The following is a 16589-nucleotide window of genomic DNA, read 5'->3' as shown; positions in this document are numbered from 1 at the left end:
GCAGAAAAGGGGAGAGGGAGGTACAGGAGGGGACTGCTATTTTTCAAAAAAAGCCTTTTAGAATTGTTTGATTTTTAAAGTATGTGCTTATAGAATTTCAATGAAATGAAATTTTAAAAAAGAAACTTGAAAAGTAGAATAGACCAGGATGGGCAAAGAAACTGTTTTCATTTTTGATAATGTGGATCTTTCAATTTGACAACGTATAATAGATAAATTGTTCAGATCTAATTTTAGCTTATCAGCCAGTGAGTTTCCCAAGGCATTTTTGTTGGTCTGCATGCAATCATTCTCTTGTAACAAAAATTAAGCCGTATTTGGATATCTATTTCTTATAAGAACACTGAGAGGAAATTCAGAAATAAAAATAGATGATGATCATTCTTCTTCCACTGAATAACCATGAGATAAGAGTTCTATCTGGTAGGGGATTTAATAGTCTCCCAGCACACACAGAGGAAAATATGAAATGCAGAAATAAAAGGATCTGTAATTCCAGAATGGAAGACATAGTTTCATTTGCTGTAACCTGAAACTAATTGCTTTATTAGATCATTAATGTTTCATGATTTGGGGATATATTTGTATACCAAACAACTGTTGGACTATTTTATTGCAATGAAGATGTCTCAAAGGATTTTTAAAGACAACAAATATATATTGGAATGGTTATAGTCTTGGGGCTACTGTATATACTAAATTGAATAGCTCACTAATATACAGTGAGATTATATCCATGTTTTATTGTGTAATAATTTTTTAAAAGAGATACACTAAAGCTTTAAGAGAGACATAAAAATGAGGAAAGAGTTGACAGTATATATTTAAATAGAGGGAGTAGTGAGTTGCTTCAGGGCAAAAAGCAGCTGTTGTTCCTCTTTATACCACAGTGTCCAGCACGGTTGCTTATATCCATTTATGTAACACATATTAATTGAGTACCTACTATGCACCAGGTCCTGGAGCTACATCAGTGAACAAAACTGACAGATCCTTGCCTGGTGGAGCTTACATTCTAGTGGTGTTGGGGGCAGGGATGGAGGCAGGGGCCAAACAAAATAATAGTCTGTGAGATGGGGCTAGGAGCTATGAAGAAAAATAACTCGGGAGAAAGAGATGAGAAGTGAGGGGCAGAGAGAGGGCTGGGTGCAATTTTAATTAGGGTGGATACATAACGGGCTCACTAAAATGCCTGTTGAAATTATTTCTTGACAAAAACAAATCTGTCCATCTCCCTGAGAACCTTGTCTGAATTCGTTCTTTTTTCCCCCTTTGGCTGATTAGTAGGACATGCGCGGTTAGGCATTCAGGCTCATCATTGGGGTTGAAGCATAGACAGGAACCTGAAAAGAACTAGGGCGAGGTTGCTTGAATAGCACGACCCCACTGGGGGTAGAGTGATGGCTTAAAGGACTGCCCAGACCTCACAGTCTTATTGGTGTTCAGTAAGGCCACCAAGCTCTTTGCAAAGTACAAAGGGTTCCCTATAATAATTGGAGGTTGTTTGCTTGTTTTTAAAACACCGTTGATATCCTAGAATGTACAAAGTACAGGCTTTGAAAAATAAAGAAAACCTTATAACTTACTGTTTGATGTTGACAAAATCAAGCTGTTCCTTATTTGGCCTCCTGCTTCCAGTATCTAAGTGCCTGGGTTTCTTTGAAATAACGCTATCTATACATGTCTCTAATACACATCTCCAAGAAAGGCCTGGAGAACCTCAAAGGTAAGTTTTTCAATCATTTCCATACCTGTTTTCCTGTGGAACTTGGTTTGGGAAAGTTCATATTGTTTTTGATTTTCAGGAAAGTTAAACAAACAAGGCCAACAGGTCAGAGCCCCCATCACAAGGCCAGACCCTCAGAGGGAATACAGCAAATTCTTTTCTTCTGTTATCCTCGTACCTGTAGGCTTTCTCTTTGCATCCTGCGAAGCCAGTGTAGACTTTTATTTTTATCCACATCTGTAAATTTCATGCGGACACCTTCAGATGATTCTGGGTTATCTGCAGACATACTTCTTTCTCTCTCTCTCTCTGTCTCTCTCTGATTATGTGCTGAGGACGCTGCGCTGAAGCTCACTTCCATCCCCTGGCAGCTTCCTCACCCTAGTAGAAAAATGAGACCCTGGCTTTTGAGAACTCCATGTTGGGAGTAAATGGTGTTTAAACTGAAGTTTCCCCTGGCTTTATTGGTAAAGACAGAGTCCTTGACTACTCTGCAGGCGTGATGCCCTTGACTGTCCCGCCTGGCCTTTATTGTGGGATGAGCTGTTGGAATGTGTATGTAAACATCCCAGTGAGGGGCAAACTCAGGGCATCCTCTGTGCGGTGCCCGCTTCTTTTGAAGTGTCTGGTGATTGTACCATTGTCATGCCAGTTGGAGGAATCCTTTGTTTTACAATGGCAGGGCTCTGAAGAGCTAGCTGATAAGACTTGGGACCCTGGTGTGAAACTGACCCTTTGAACTAGGAAGAATCTTTTAAGATAAGCAAGCCTTGGCATTTTTATCACACACTTTTTATTAGGGCTCTGAATGGAGCAGGTTAGTGTCCCCGCTAGGCAGGTAAATAAAGGTTTTTCAAGCTCTTCAGTAATGACACAGGCTAAGACCTGAGCTCCTTTTTGACAAAGATGTAAACCTTCCAGTTGCCCATCTCAATGAAGATTTTTGGGAAATAGTATCAATTTGGGGGATTTGTTTGTTTACGCACAACAAAAAGATGAATTGTACCAGGAATAAAATACAAATGAAACTCAAAGACTTTTTCAAGAAAATGTTATGTTTCTGACTAAAAAATGATCTTGATTATCTTTCAGACCAAATGGCATGACATATTTCTTAATAAAGGTCATTGGTAGAACAGAAAGTAGAAAAACTGGGTACAGGGTAATCATTTTTTAATTGACATTTTAATATCCTGAATGTTCCACATCTCGGATATTCTCATAAGATGAATGGCACTCATCATTCAACCATTCAGTCACTCAACAAACCTTTGTCAGTCCTGACGGCGTGTTTTTGGGGGCAGTGCTGAGCACGACCATCTCGCTCTCCATCTACATAAGTCCTACATAAGCCCAGCGGAGACCCCAGACGTCACACAAATGGTTAAAGGGTGAACTGAATATGGTAGGGAAGTGAGAGGTGCTGTGGCAACATTATTCTTAAGAAGTCCTTTAGAACTTCATTCTGGAGTGTGCTTTAAAGGAAGAATCTCATTTTCCTTTTTCAGCAGTTCTTTGAGAGTTTCTACGTTTTATGTCCGAGTTTGCTTTCCAACTGTTCCTTCACGTTAGCCTAAATGTATCCCGAGATGGTTTCCCAAAATAGAATTTTCTATTCAGACTAAGGAGCCGCGGATGAGATGGGGAATTTAGGGTACATGCCTGGGAAATTTCATTGGAAGTTTTGTACTGTCTAAACCCCAAAGACACAAGAAGGGTCCGTGAGGCTGCACAGACGGTCAGGCCCATCACTGTGTGTGGGCTTCTCTCCTGCTGCCCTCGCTGGGAATTCGGGCATTGGGCCCACTTCACCATGCTGGGGCGTGGCAATAAATGCTAAAACCAGCCTTTGGTTAAGGTGGCCCCTGTGCATACAGCTGACCCCCATTCCTAGGTTTTCTAGACTGAAGAATTCAGAGAAGTAGAGGATTTCACGGCCAAAAGACCTCAGAGATCATCTACCATTTTGTGGGTGAGAAATTGCGGCCCAGAGGGTAAAGGTCTTCCATCCAGTTACTGACAGAGGCAGGACTACCATGCCAAGCCCTGCCCTCCCCTCCAACCCAGATCCGGAGTGGAACAGCCCCCGCTCCAGGACCCTGCGAGTGCGCCCACCCACTTCCATCACGCTTCTTCATGCTCTCACCGCTTCCGGGACCTCTCTGCCCGTCTGTGTTGGAAGCCCGCAGCTGTGAGCGATTTCCCACGTTTGACCTAATCTAAATGTCTCTCTATATTGTTTTTCCTTTAAACAAACAACTAAATAATAATGCTGTTTATAATAGCTCTCTAAGTAATAAGTAAAACTCTAAAGAATAAAGCTATTTATGCAACAGTTCTTTATCAATGAGTTCCGTTGATGAATTTCTAATTTGGTGTATGTTATATACCCATACATAAAACTGTTGAGCCCAGACCAATAAAGCTTATCCTAAAAACTACAGTAGGGATTTACAGATTTATTACCACTTGCCTTTTTTTCCCCTCAAACAGTAGCTCATTTGTGGGAATTACATTACACATTATGTTCAGGCACACTTCAGTTTTCAGCCAAAAAACTCCATGGTACAGGATATTCTAACAGGAAAGTATGTTGTGCTAAGATTATTGCCATATAATAAGTTCTTAGTGCCCTTAAGCAGCATGAGTGGGGAGGATCCTTTATAAAAATTCTTAGTCTAGGACAAACATTCCACCCCCTTCCCCTTTTCCTGTTCCCTCCTTCCTTCTCAGAGCCACATTCTCCATACTTCTCATTTTCCACTGTAACCATTACCAAAGAAGGATTATCTTTTCATGATTTTTTACAAATGTAAAAGCAGTGTTCTCAATCGTTGTTAAAGTATATTTTCACTTTTGCTTATTTATACAGTTAACTTTTGTAAAACCCCATAGTGACAAATCGATGGATTAATTCAAATAAGATTGATGTAATTGCATTTCATATCCTGATAAAAATCACACAGGAACAGGAGGTGTAATCCTATCCTACTCTGTGTCCTCAGATATGTATTTATCTTGTTCTCTGACTAATGAGGGAAAACTAATCTTGTCAATACTGTGATTCAGCCTGGTGATAAGCTTCTATGTCATCTGTCACATGACTAACCACAGTCATCTTCTGTTTCCCTGCATTAAATCAACACAGATGCGTTGGCTTTGGAAATGTCCATCAACCTCATTTAGGCTCTGCTTTCTGCTCAGCGCGATGCAACCTTCACTGATGGTGTGATGGGGATTGGAGGTTAGTTCCTCCAGAATAATTCTTTCTTACAGTAATATTAATAATGGCTGGAGGAAAAAATCTTCCACGTAATAAAACAAACAAAGACTGAGCACGAAAAAAGCTTGTGCAAGAAGAAAGGGAAAATACTATAGCAGAGAAGAGCAAGAGATATAGTTGTGGACAGTGAATCGTTCGTTGTTGTTACTTTGGGACAGATAGCAAGTTGTGGGTTAGGGGAAGCCTTTTCTATCCTCTGCCAAGACAGTGCTCTCCCAGTGAATTAGTTTGTTTAGTTCAAACACCTTCCCAGCTTATGTCTATAAGGGTCACGTGATTTATTATTTTTCTGCTTTGTCTACACACCTTGATCTTCTTAGTATTTTCAGTAAATATCCCGTCTCCCGAAATGACATGTGATCTGCTTGCTACGTGTCCATGTGCTGGGAAGCTAATGAACACTCAGAACTCAGGGAGACAGCAGCTTCCCAGCAGCCTTCAAGTTTCAACAGCCTTACCCAGCAGGACAGCAGTTAATTTACATCAATGGGAGCAGTACTCGCCTCAAAAGCATCCTGAGAGTGGAGCTTTTGCAGAGGAAATGTGTTGAAATGACAGAAAGTATGCATAAATAAAATTAAGCATTGTATGTCCCCCAAATTATGGGTTTAAATATTAGATATTAAATGGCTTTGAGTTCTAAATTTCTCACTTCATGCTTTTCTCTAACCCATTCTAGAAACCATAGTTCTCAAATGTTTTATGGATTAAAACCAGCACCACAGGCCACATCAAAAGAATAGTTTCACCTAATGTAATAAAAGAGAAGTTAACTTTCACTTGAGCAAGACATCTTAACTAAGGTGGGTCAGATCCCTAAAATGATATGTATCCCTTTAGAACTTTTTATGAAAGAGATCTGAGATTTACTCATCAACATGCCTGCTTCATAAGCAATATTGAAGATGCTGGAGGGTAGAATTTTGCTTCGACCAACTACTCAATAAGAACTTGAAGTCGTTGCTCTTTTTCATTCCGCAAATTTACCACTGTCTTAGGAGAGCTAGTAACCAAAGTGAATGGTGTCTATAGACCAATGCATGGTTCCTAAACCCAGCTACAAACTGCAATTACCTGGGAAGCCTGCCTGAAATGCAAATTTCTGGGTCCTAACTCAGACTTATTGAATCAAAATCTATAGGGATGTGGTCCAGGCATCTATATATTTTTAGGCTTTCCAGGTGATTCTTAAACTGTCAACCAGCTCAGCATCAATTGCTCTTGGCTCACCGTTATTAGGGACAATGCCCATCCATAATATCTAATAGCAAGTTCTCTTGCCCCATTGTACAAAGAGAATTTTTTAATCCATTTAATAGACACTTTTGGAGTATCTGTGCAGGACAGAAACAGTTCCACCTTCACTGGGAATTACTGGCCTGCAGCCCATAAAACACACATGCCCAAATCCAAATCCATGTACCCACGTGGATACTACATGGTCAAGGAGTGGGGCCCTTGGCGGTCATGTTGCATTCCAACCCCAGAAGTGAGAGGGGGCCATTTTTTAACCTCATAGACTAAGGAGCCACCAAGCCCTGTCTGAAAGGAAAGAAGCACAAAATGTTAACCAGAAAGAAGCAGACGGAAGACTAGAGGAAGAAAGAATACCGTAGTTTTCTGAGCCTTTCTCTTTCTGAATCACATTTTCTGAAGCTCAGCTACAATCCTGCTCTGTGTTGCCTGAGACACCTCTTGTATCCATCCAGCAAGTGATCAGTCCCCACCCTTTTTCCCCTACAATTAGTCTGGTTTCTGTTACTTACAAAAAGAGTCCTCACTAATACACACATCATTAATTTCAACACATCCCAGTTTGCAGCAGTATAGCTCCCTAAGGTACTTCCCATGCTTGGATGCCACCAAAAGGGACAAGAAGTAGCCCCGTCTGTAGAGTCGGTTCCGAGTGACCCAAGTTCCACTCAGACGCTCTGCCCAGATGTGCTCACTTGGGAGGCAGGTACACTTGTTCATCATCGGAATATTCTCCTTAAAGACCCTTGGATTATAACTAAGCAATTTTCCTATACTCTGCCTACCAGATTTCCCTGAACAAGAAGTTTCCTTTCCTGGCACCACTCCCAGGACTCTGGCCCAGGAGAGGCGCCTCTGAGCCTACTCTGGCTCTGTTTTCAGAAATCTGCATTCAACTTTTAACCTCCCCTGCTTTTTTTAAAAAAAATTAATTAATTAATTAATTTTTGGCTGCGTTGGGTCTTCGTTTCTGTGCGAGGGCTTTCTCTAATTGCGGCGAGCGGGGGCCCCTCTTCATCGCGGTGCGCGGGCCTCTCACTGTCGCGGCCTCTCTTGTTGGGGAGCACAGGCTCCAGACGCGCAGGCTCAGTAGCTGTGGCTCACGGGCCTAGACGCTCCGCGTCATGTGGGATCTTCCCAGACCAGGGCTCGAACCCGTATCCCTTGCATCGGCAGGCGGACTCTCAACCACTGCGCCAGCAGGGAAGCCCCATCCCCTGCTTTTTAAACACCCTCATATTTTATGACATAGACTTTTCCTAGGACTCCACTTTTCTTCGCATCTCATTTCCCTTTTTAAAAAACCATCAGCAGAATTAATACTCCAGTGTGATGATCATTTAGAACTTCTAAAATCCATGTATGATTTTTGTGAGGAAGTGGGGGTTTTGTTGTTGTTGTTTTTGCCACAGACGTAAAATTTAAACTAGATGTTTGTGTCAAACCTCTTTTCCCCAAGAATCCCCTTTGTCACTTAATTAAATAACCAGGACCCCCTCTCGAATTACTTGCAGATTGACGATGGGAGGACCACAGGGACGGATTTGTGGAGGATGTGGGAATCTCAAACTTGACCTAGGGTCATCCCTTTATTATGGTAATTGAGTTAGGGAAGGAAGAAAGTGTGGGGATAAAGATTTCCACAGCTGAGCGTTACCCCAGCTGGGAATATTCTGATGAGAATTTATTTTGGACATTCACATTTCTTACGACTGTTAAGACCTAGAAGAAAAATCAGCTTTCATAATTTGTTACTTGTTTGTTTGTTTTTGGTTGGTTGGTGCTTTCCTTAGAACAGACATTGAAGTCTATGGCCCTTAATTGTTTGTTTTTTGTGTAAGTGTTACATGGAAGAGCTCTAAATAGACTGTCTCTTATGATGGTTTTGTAAAGGTCTGTGCTCTTTTCTGTGATTACTTTAGTTAAGATCTGTATTGTGATAGTCTATTTGGGAAAATTCCAGGGATTTTAGTGTGTGTCTTAATTTCTTTACTACCCAGCACTGCAAAGAATCTATCCCCTTGTGTAAAATGAGTGTGAGGAAAGTCTGGACATGCTCATCCAGGTGGGGAGTCGCTAAGCCCAGAACTGTTCTAGATAAGTAACAGGTGTGAAGTGTTGTCAAAAGGCCCTTCTCTTTGACAGGTGAATTGAGCCATAAAAATTTTGAATAATTTATGCAAGTCTGTGGAAGCCCAGATATAGATTGTTAATCCAGGGTTCAGAAAGCGCTGGTGTCAATTTCATAATGAAATCCTTACAGTTTATTTTTTGTGTGTGTCTCTTATCTTTGGCTGAGGTGAAAATATTCAGATTGCCCCATAAGTCAAAATTAATTTTGTAAACTATTATCCATGGTCTTAGCATCTTCTCTGTGCTTCTAAGTAAAATCAGAGCTTATCACAACCATATGTTTCAATTTATATTTTAAAATATTACAAGATGGCCAAGACTGGGGTTAAGAAACCTTTAAAACATCTTTAATTTCAGTGAACTGCTAAATTTGCATACTCTTCTTGTCAGCTGGATTTTTCCTCCTCAAAAAAAGGAAAGCAGAGCAACACGTGGTTTGTTACATTCACTGCTCCTCTTAGCCTGTTTTGCATTAGGAGGTTATAGAAACCTAAGACTGAAAGCTCCATAAGGAAACCTTACCATGAAGGAAAGAAATAGAGAAAAGAGACATCTGAAACTTGGCCCTTTTTCCCCATATGCCCTAAGAATGCATTCCAGTGTAAAATGTGGGTCCCTGATAGTTGGAAGTATAATGGAGCAGAGAAGCAAATACTTAAAAAAAAAATCATGCCTATTAATACCTTGGCTAAGTAGCCCCTATATTTCCCCTTTAAGAGCTATCTAACACATAAAACCCTCTGGAAAAAAAAACAGAACCATAAATGTCCATTCATTCCCAAGCCATTCTTTAAATTAACTGTCAGTTCCTCACCTACTCAAAACAAAAACTGCCACCGAGCATCTACCCAGTGAGGGTCCTAGCTGCCATACCTGTTGACAAGCTTCTAGGAGTCACATGGCAGAGGTCCCAGCCCACTTTTTCCTAATTTGTCCTAGCGCTGTTAGCGGTGATAATATCTTCCTCACGACGCGCAGAAGATTTGCAGCCTAGCTAGCACACTAGTGGTCATCTTGAATTCTTTTTCCCCTTATAATTCCACTACAAATTAAATTTTTTATTACACAGCATCAGCGTCAAAATGCCTAGATGTTCCTACTATAGGCTTTCAAGGAAATCAAATAGTTATGTATGTGAACATCATACTTATTCTCCCTAAGAACTCTCTTAATTAGGCATGAGAAACATTTTTCTGTAGAGTGACCAGCATTCTTCTGTAGATTTTAATTTCCCTGATTGTGCAAAAAAAAAAAAAAATGCACTTCATGAACGGTGTTCTTAGGAATCAGATAGTTACATGTTCAGGAAAGTCACTGTAAAGATTCTTGGAAAGACAAGAAGATGATCAGAAATGTTGCTTGTGCAGGAAGTGGCGCTCCTCTTTTATCTTTTGAATGGTGGCTCCGTTTGAAGAGGTTATCTACCATGTCGTTGGATTTTTTTCAAAAAACATTTGACTCCTTATATCCTTAAAGCATTATGTCATAAAACTATTTTGCTAATGATACGTTCAGTCTTCACTAAATTACTCCCCCTCTGAAACTTACCTTTCCAAAAGGTGGAGAGAAGCATTTCAGAGATTCCTGGAATCTTGTTAGCATCTATTGAAAGAAGCTAAAAACTTCAGAAATGGTGGATAATGGAAACGTGGTTTGTTCTATTACATAAGCAACAAAGTAGTCAGCAGTCTTAAATCAGAGCTAGAGTTTGTGTTAAGTAAAAAATGTGTGCCCTTCAGTAAGAAGCAGATTGTCTTTACAAGCCTGTGTGGTATTATATGAGTCTTAATAGTTTCCTATTATTTGTGCTCATCTGCAACAAATTTTTGTTGGGGAACATACTGGCAATTACAATTGCCAAGAAATGCTGCCAGACAGACTATTAATTCTATTGTCTTTTGTTTCTTTCATGTGCTACAACTGAACTGAAGGACCTTAGTAAAATAATAATAATAATGTATTATGGTCCTGGGAGTTGAGCTGTGATCAATTTTGTCTGACAGGCTTGTTAATGGCTGTATTATTACTTCAGTGCCTTTTTGCCTTTAGGATGTCGTGTGAGATGCGTTCAGCAGAATGGGTCACACACGAGCTATAAAGCGAACCATTCTCATGGTTTGCCCTTTGTTCAGCATAATCTGCCTCTAAGTTGAGGAGCTTATGGTGGGCTTCTGAACCCAACCGAGAGTGATACCCTTACTTGAATAGGAGCTTAGCACACCCTGATACTGTAATGACGAATAGTTGCATCAGAGCAACTGTTATATAAATGATCTTCAGATACAGGCCAGTTTTGTTGTATTTGGACAATAAATGATTTTGTATCTGTAGAAATTAAAATGGTGCAGTGAACTGCTTCCAAAAGCTCAGAGTCGCATTTGTCTGAGGATCCCCAGGATTGGGGGCTGAGGGTGATCCAGCTCCTTTGAGCTGTGCAACATATTGGTCCTAGAGGTCAGCACAGCCAGTGTGTTGGCTGTGCACCCCTCAGTGAGGCCGACAATCACGGCTTCATTTCTAGATGAAATCATGCAGTATGAAACTTCTAGAATTATCCTTCCTACTTTCTGGTGATACCACTGAGTGACAAGTTAGGGAAAGCAAAGCATTTTATTTCACTATTTATAAGAAGCTCTGCTTTAAAAGCAAATAACACAGTGGTTTAAGACTGTAGGCTTTGATGTCAGACCCAGTTCTGAATACAGGCTCTTGCACTAATTCACTGATGATCGGATGACTGAGCAACTTACCTTACTTTTCTCATTTGTAAAATGAGGAATATAAAATCTACCTTATCACGTGGTTATCAGGATTTTTTTTAATATACAGGATTTAGCACAAGGCCTAGTGTACAAGTACTCCATACATTATAGCTGCTTAATAATAATAATAATAATAATAGAGGTTCACTTGACATTATGTTCTTACTCAATATATCACCAGATAAAATGCAGTAAATATGTCCAAAGTGACACGCAATTCTAATACATACTTGACTGCTCATTCTATCCCACCCCCATCTTTAGGTCACTGCATGTTCAGTGAAAGGAAGGCCCTGTACAAGGTACTCGATGGCCTGCTATGAGGCAGTGCTCCCTTTCCCCAAAGGGCACTAGGGATGTTTGTAGCCTCCAGATCCACCCAGACCGCAGTTTTATCCCTGACAAACAGCTTCCTCACCATGATCATCATGGGATGATGTTACTGCTTTTTGTTTGGGAAAGCTCTTTGAAGGAATTAGAAACATCAGGAGGTCTATTTCTCAAAATACATCTCTTCCATACACTAATATTAACCAAAATAATGACTACAGCCTATCTTCATTGGTGTAGCTGCTGAGTGGAAAGTTTGACCCTCTGGGTTATCCCAAAGCTGTGTGCACAGAGGAAGAGAAACACATCACTTGAGTTAATAGAATTTCTAATTGAAAAAGAAAATAAGCAGTAATTATGGTGTAGGGACTGGTCTGAATAAGATAGGTATCTTGGGGCTAATGGAGGGTCTTGGAGCAATGGAAGTGCAGCATAGAAACCTTTGGTCTGATGGGGCCTCAGGGAACATTCCTGGACCCATCCCAAATTAAGTCCTGAAGTAAGAGTTAGCCAGGCAAATAAAAGTGAGTGGCTAGACAGTTGCAAGTAGAGGAAGCAGCGGAATTAGGCAAAGGGTCATGAAACAACATGATACACTTAGAAACCACCAGTTCTGGAGCCAAAGGTGAGGTATGACAAGTGATGGAGATAGGGTTGGAGGGATCAGTAGGGGCTGGAGATGGAGGACCTTCCTTTATTCCATGGAGGTGTTGGGAAAGCTGAAGAAGGGAATTTTAAAGGAGAATGACATAGCTTTGTGGTGGTCAAGTGAGGGAGAATGAGTGGAGGGAAGAGAAGCCCTGAGGCTATGTTAGGCTGCAGTAGCATCCCAGGGTTGGGGAGATGGGTGGGCAGCAGTTTCAGGGGTGGGAGAGGGATATACAAATCAACAGAGAAAATTGAAAAGATGCAAAGATTTGATAAGCAACTGACTGAGGGCAGGCAAGAGGGAGGGCGCCTAATGAAGGAAGTACATGTGATGGTCAGGTGTCTGGCTTACTGGGAGTACTGGTGGTACCATAAACAGACTGGGAATAGAGGAGGAAAGAGGCTATTGGTCTGGAGGTGGGTGGAGCACATGATTTAACAATTTGAGCTTTCTAAAGAGATTTCAGTTTAGCCAATTGGTTTGTGTTCATATCAGATCTTATATGCTAAAAAGAACAAGTAGCTTAAATGATAAACTTGATGAGGTTCCTTTAAATATTAAAACTAGAGAACTGAACCCTATATTAGTTGACTCACTTTTTTTACCCAAATAAAAATAAAAACAGAATCAGTAAATAGATAATTGATATATAAGTAGGAGTGCTTAACAAGGTCTGAGTCACAGTTTATGGAAGGTCAAATGTGAACCAGTCATTGATCACTCAACAAATATTCACTGAGACTCCACTATGTAGCAGGCAAAGTACCTAATGGACCAGGCCTGTGTATCTAAGCACTTGGGATAGATCCATCACTAAACAAAACAGGTGAGATCCCTGCCCTTAGCCCCTGTATAATTCAATGCAAATACAATGCTGAAGAGGCAAGGGCTCCAAGCATAAAGGAGAAAGGAAATATTAAAAGTAACTTTCATCAAAAGACAGTTACTGAGATTGGTTCAAGATGGCGGAGTAGAAGGACGTGCGCTCACTCCCTCTTGTGAGAGCACCGGAATCACAAGTAACTGCTGAACAGTCATCGACAGGAAGATACTGACACTCACCAAAAAAGATACCCCACATCCAAAGACAAAGGAGAAGCCACAATGAGACAGTAGGAGGGGTGCAATCACAATAAAGTCAAATCACATAACCGTTGGGTGGGTGACTCATAAACTGGAGAACACTTATACCACAGAAATCCACCCACTGGAGTGAAGGTTCTGAGCCCCATGTCAGGCTTCCCAACCTGGAGATCCAGCAACGGGAGGAGGAATTCCCAGAGAATCAGACTTAGAAGACTAGCGGGATTTAATTGCAGGGCTTTGACAGGTCTGGGGCAAACAGATACTCCACTCGTGGAGGGCACACACAAAGCAGTGTGTGCATCAGGACCCAGGGGGAAGGAGCAGTGACCCCATAAGAGACTGAACCAGACCTACCTGCTAGTGTTGGAGGGTCTCCTGCAGACGTGAGGTGCGGCTGTGGCTCACCGCGGGAACAAGGACATTGGCAGCAGAAGTTCTGGGAAGTACCTCTTGGCGTGAGTCTGCCATTAGCCCCACCAAAGAGCCTGGGTAGGCTCCAGTGTTGGGTTGCCACAGGGAGGGAACTCAGCCCCACCCATCAGCAGACAAGTGGGTTAAATTTTACTGAGCTCTGCCTACCAGAGCCACACCCAGCTCTACCCACCAGCAGTCCCGCCCATCAGGAAGCTTGCACAAGCCTCTTAGATAGCCTCATCCACCAGCAGGCAGAGAGCAGAATCAAGAAGGACTACAATCTTGCAGCCTGTGGAATGAAAACCACATTCACAGAAAGACAGACAAAATGAAAAGGCAGAGGACTATGTCCCAGATGAAGGAACAAGATAAAACCCCAGAAAAACAATGAAATGAAGTGGAGATAGGCAACCTTCCAGGAAAAGAATTCAGAGTAATGATAGTGAAGATGATCCAGGACCTCAGAAACAGAATGGAGGCAAAGATTGAGAAAATATAAGAAATGTTTAACAAAGACCTAGAAGAATTAAAGAACAAACGCTTGGAAGAATTAAAGAACAAACAAACAGAGATGAACAATACAATAACTGAAATGAAGAATACACTAGAAGGAATCAATAGCAGAATAACTGAGGCAGAAGAATGGATAAGTGACCTGGAAGACAGAATGGTGGAATTCACTGCCATGGAACAGAATAAAGAAAAAAGAATAAAAAGAAATGAAGACAGCCTAAGAGACCTCTGGGACAACATTAAACACAACAACATTCACATTATAGGGGTCCCAGAAGGAGAAGAGAGAGAGAAAGGATGTGAGAAAATATTTGAAGAGATGATAGTTGAAAACTTCCCTAACATGGGAAAGGAAATAGCCACCCAAGTCCAGGAAGTGCATAGAGTCCCAGGCAGCATAAACCCAAGGAGAAACACTCCAAGACACATAGTAATCAAATTGACAAAAATTAAAGACAAAGAAAAATTATTAAAAGCAACAAGGGAAAAACAACAAATAACACACAAGGGAAGTCCCATAAGGTTAAAAACTGATTTTTCAGCAGAAACTCTACAAGCCAGAAGGGAGTGACACGATATATTTAAAGTGATAAAAGGGAAGAAACTACAACAAAGATTACTCTACCTGGCAAGGATCTCATTCAGATTTGACGGAGAAATCAAAAGCTTTACAGACAAGCAAAAGCTAAGAGAATTCAGCACCACCAAACCAGCTGTACAACAAATGCTAAAGGAACTTCTCTAAGTGGGAAACACAAGAGAAGAAAAGGACCTACAAAAACAAACCCAAAACAATTAAGAAAATGGTCATAGGAACATATATACTGATACTTACCTTAAATGTGAATGGATTAAATGCTCCAACCAAAAGACACAGGCTCACTGAATAGATACAAAAACAAGAACCATATATATGCTGTCTGCAAGAGACCCACTTCAGACCTAGGGACACATACATACTAAAAGGGAGGGGATGGAAAAAGATATTCCATGCAAATGGAAATCAAAAGAAAGCTGGAGTAGCAATACTCATATCAGATAAAATAGACTTTATAATAAAGAATGTTACAAGAGACAAGGAAGGATACTACATAATGAACAAGAGATCAATCCAAGAAGAAGATATAGCAATTATAAATATATATGCACTCAACATAGGAGCACCTCAATACATAAGGCAAATGCTAACAGCTATAAAAGAGGAAATCGACAGGAACACAGTAATAGTGGGGGACTTTAACACCTCACTTACACCAATGGACAGATCATCCAGAGAGAAAATTAATAAGGAAACACAAGCTTTAAATGACACAATAGACCAGAGAGATTTAATTGATATTTATAGGACATTCCATCTGAAAACAGCAGATTACACTTTCTTCTCAAGTGCCCATAGAACATTCTCCAGGATACATCACATCTTGGGTCACAAATCAAGCCTTGGTAAACTGAAGAAAATTGAAATCATATCAAGCATCTTTTCCGACCACAGCGCTATGAGATTAGAAATCAGTTACAGGGAAAAAAAACGTAGAAAACACAAACACATGGAGGCTAAACAATAAGTACTACATAACCAAGAGATCACTGAAGAAATCAAAGAAGAAATCGAAAAATACCTATAGGCAAATTACAATGAAAACACGACAATCCAAAACCTACAGGATGCAACAAAAGCAGTTCTAAGAGGGAAGTTTATAGCAATACCATCCTACCTCAAGAAACAAGAAAAATCTCAAATAAACAACCTAACCGGGACTTTCCTGGTGGCGCAGTGGTTAAGAATCTGCCTGCCAAAGCAGGGGACATGGGTTTAAGCCCTGGGCCAGGAAGATCCCACATGCCGCGGAGCAACTAAGACTGTGCACCACAACTACTGAGCCTGCGCGCTAGAGCCCATGAGCCACAAATACTGAGCCCGCACACCACAACTACTGAAGCCCGCGTGCCTAGAGCCCATGCACCACAGCAAAGAGTGTGAAGACCCAACACAGCCAAAAGTAAAAATAATAAATTTAAAAAAAAAAAAAAACCTAACCTTACACCTAAAGCAATTAGAGAAAGAAGAACAAACAAAACCCAAAGTTAGTAGAAGGAAAGAAATCATAAAAATCAGAGCAGAAATAAATGAAATAGAAACAAAGAAAACAATAGCAAAGATTAATAAAACTGAAAGCTGTTTCTTTGAGAAGATAACAAATTTGATAAACCATTAGCCAGACTCATCAGGGAAAAGATGGAGAGGACTCAAGTCAATAAAATTAGAAATGAAAAAGAAGTTACAACAGACACCGCAGAAATACAGAGCATCCTAAGAGACTACTACAAGCAACTCTATGCCAATAAAATGGACAACCTGGAAGAAACGGACAAATTTTTAGAAAGTTACAACCTTCCAAGTCTGAACCAGGAAGAAATAAAAAATATGAACAGACCAGT

This window comes from Lipotes vexillifer, unplaced genomic scaffold, assembly GCF_000442215.2.
Source record: "Lipotes vexillifer unplaced genomic scaffold, Lipotes_vexillifer_v1.1 scaffold707, whole genome shotgun sequence".
In the NCBI taxonomy this organism is placed as follows: domain Eukaryota; kingdom Metazoa; phylum Chordata; class Mammalia; order Artiodactyla; family Lipotidae; genus Lipotes; species Lipotes vexillifer.
This window is presented reverse-complemented; position numbering follows the sequence as displayed.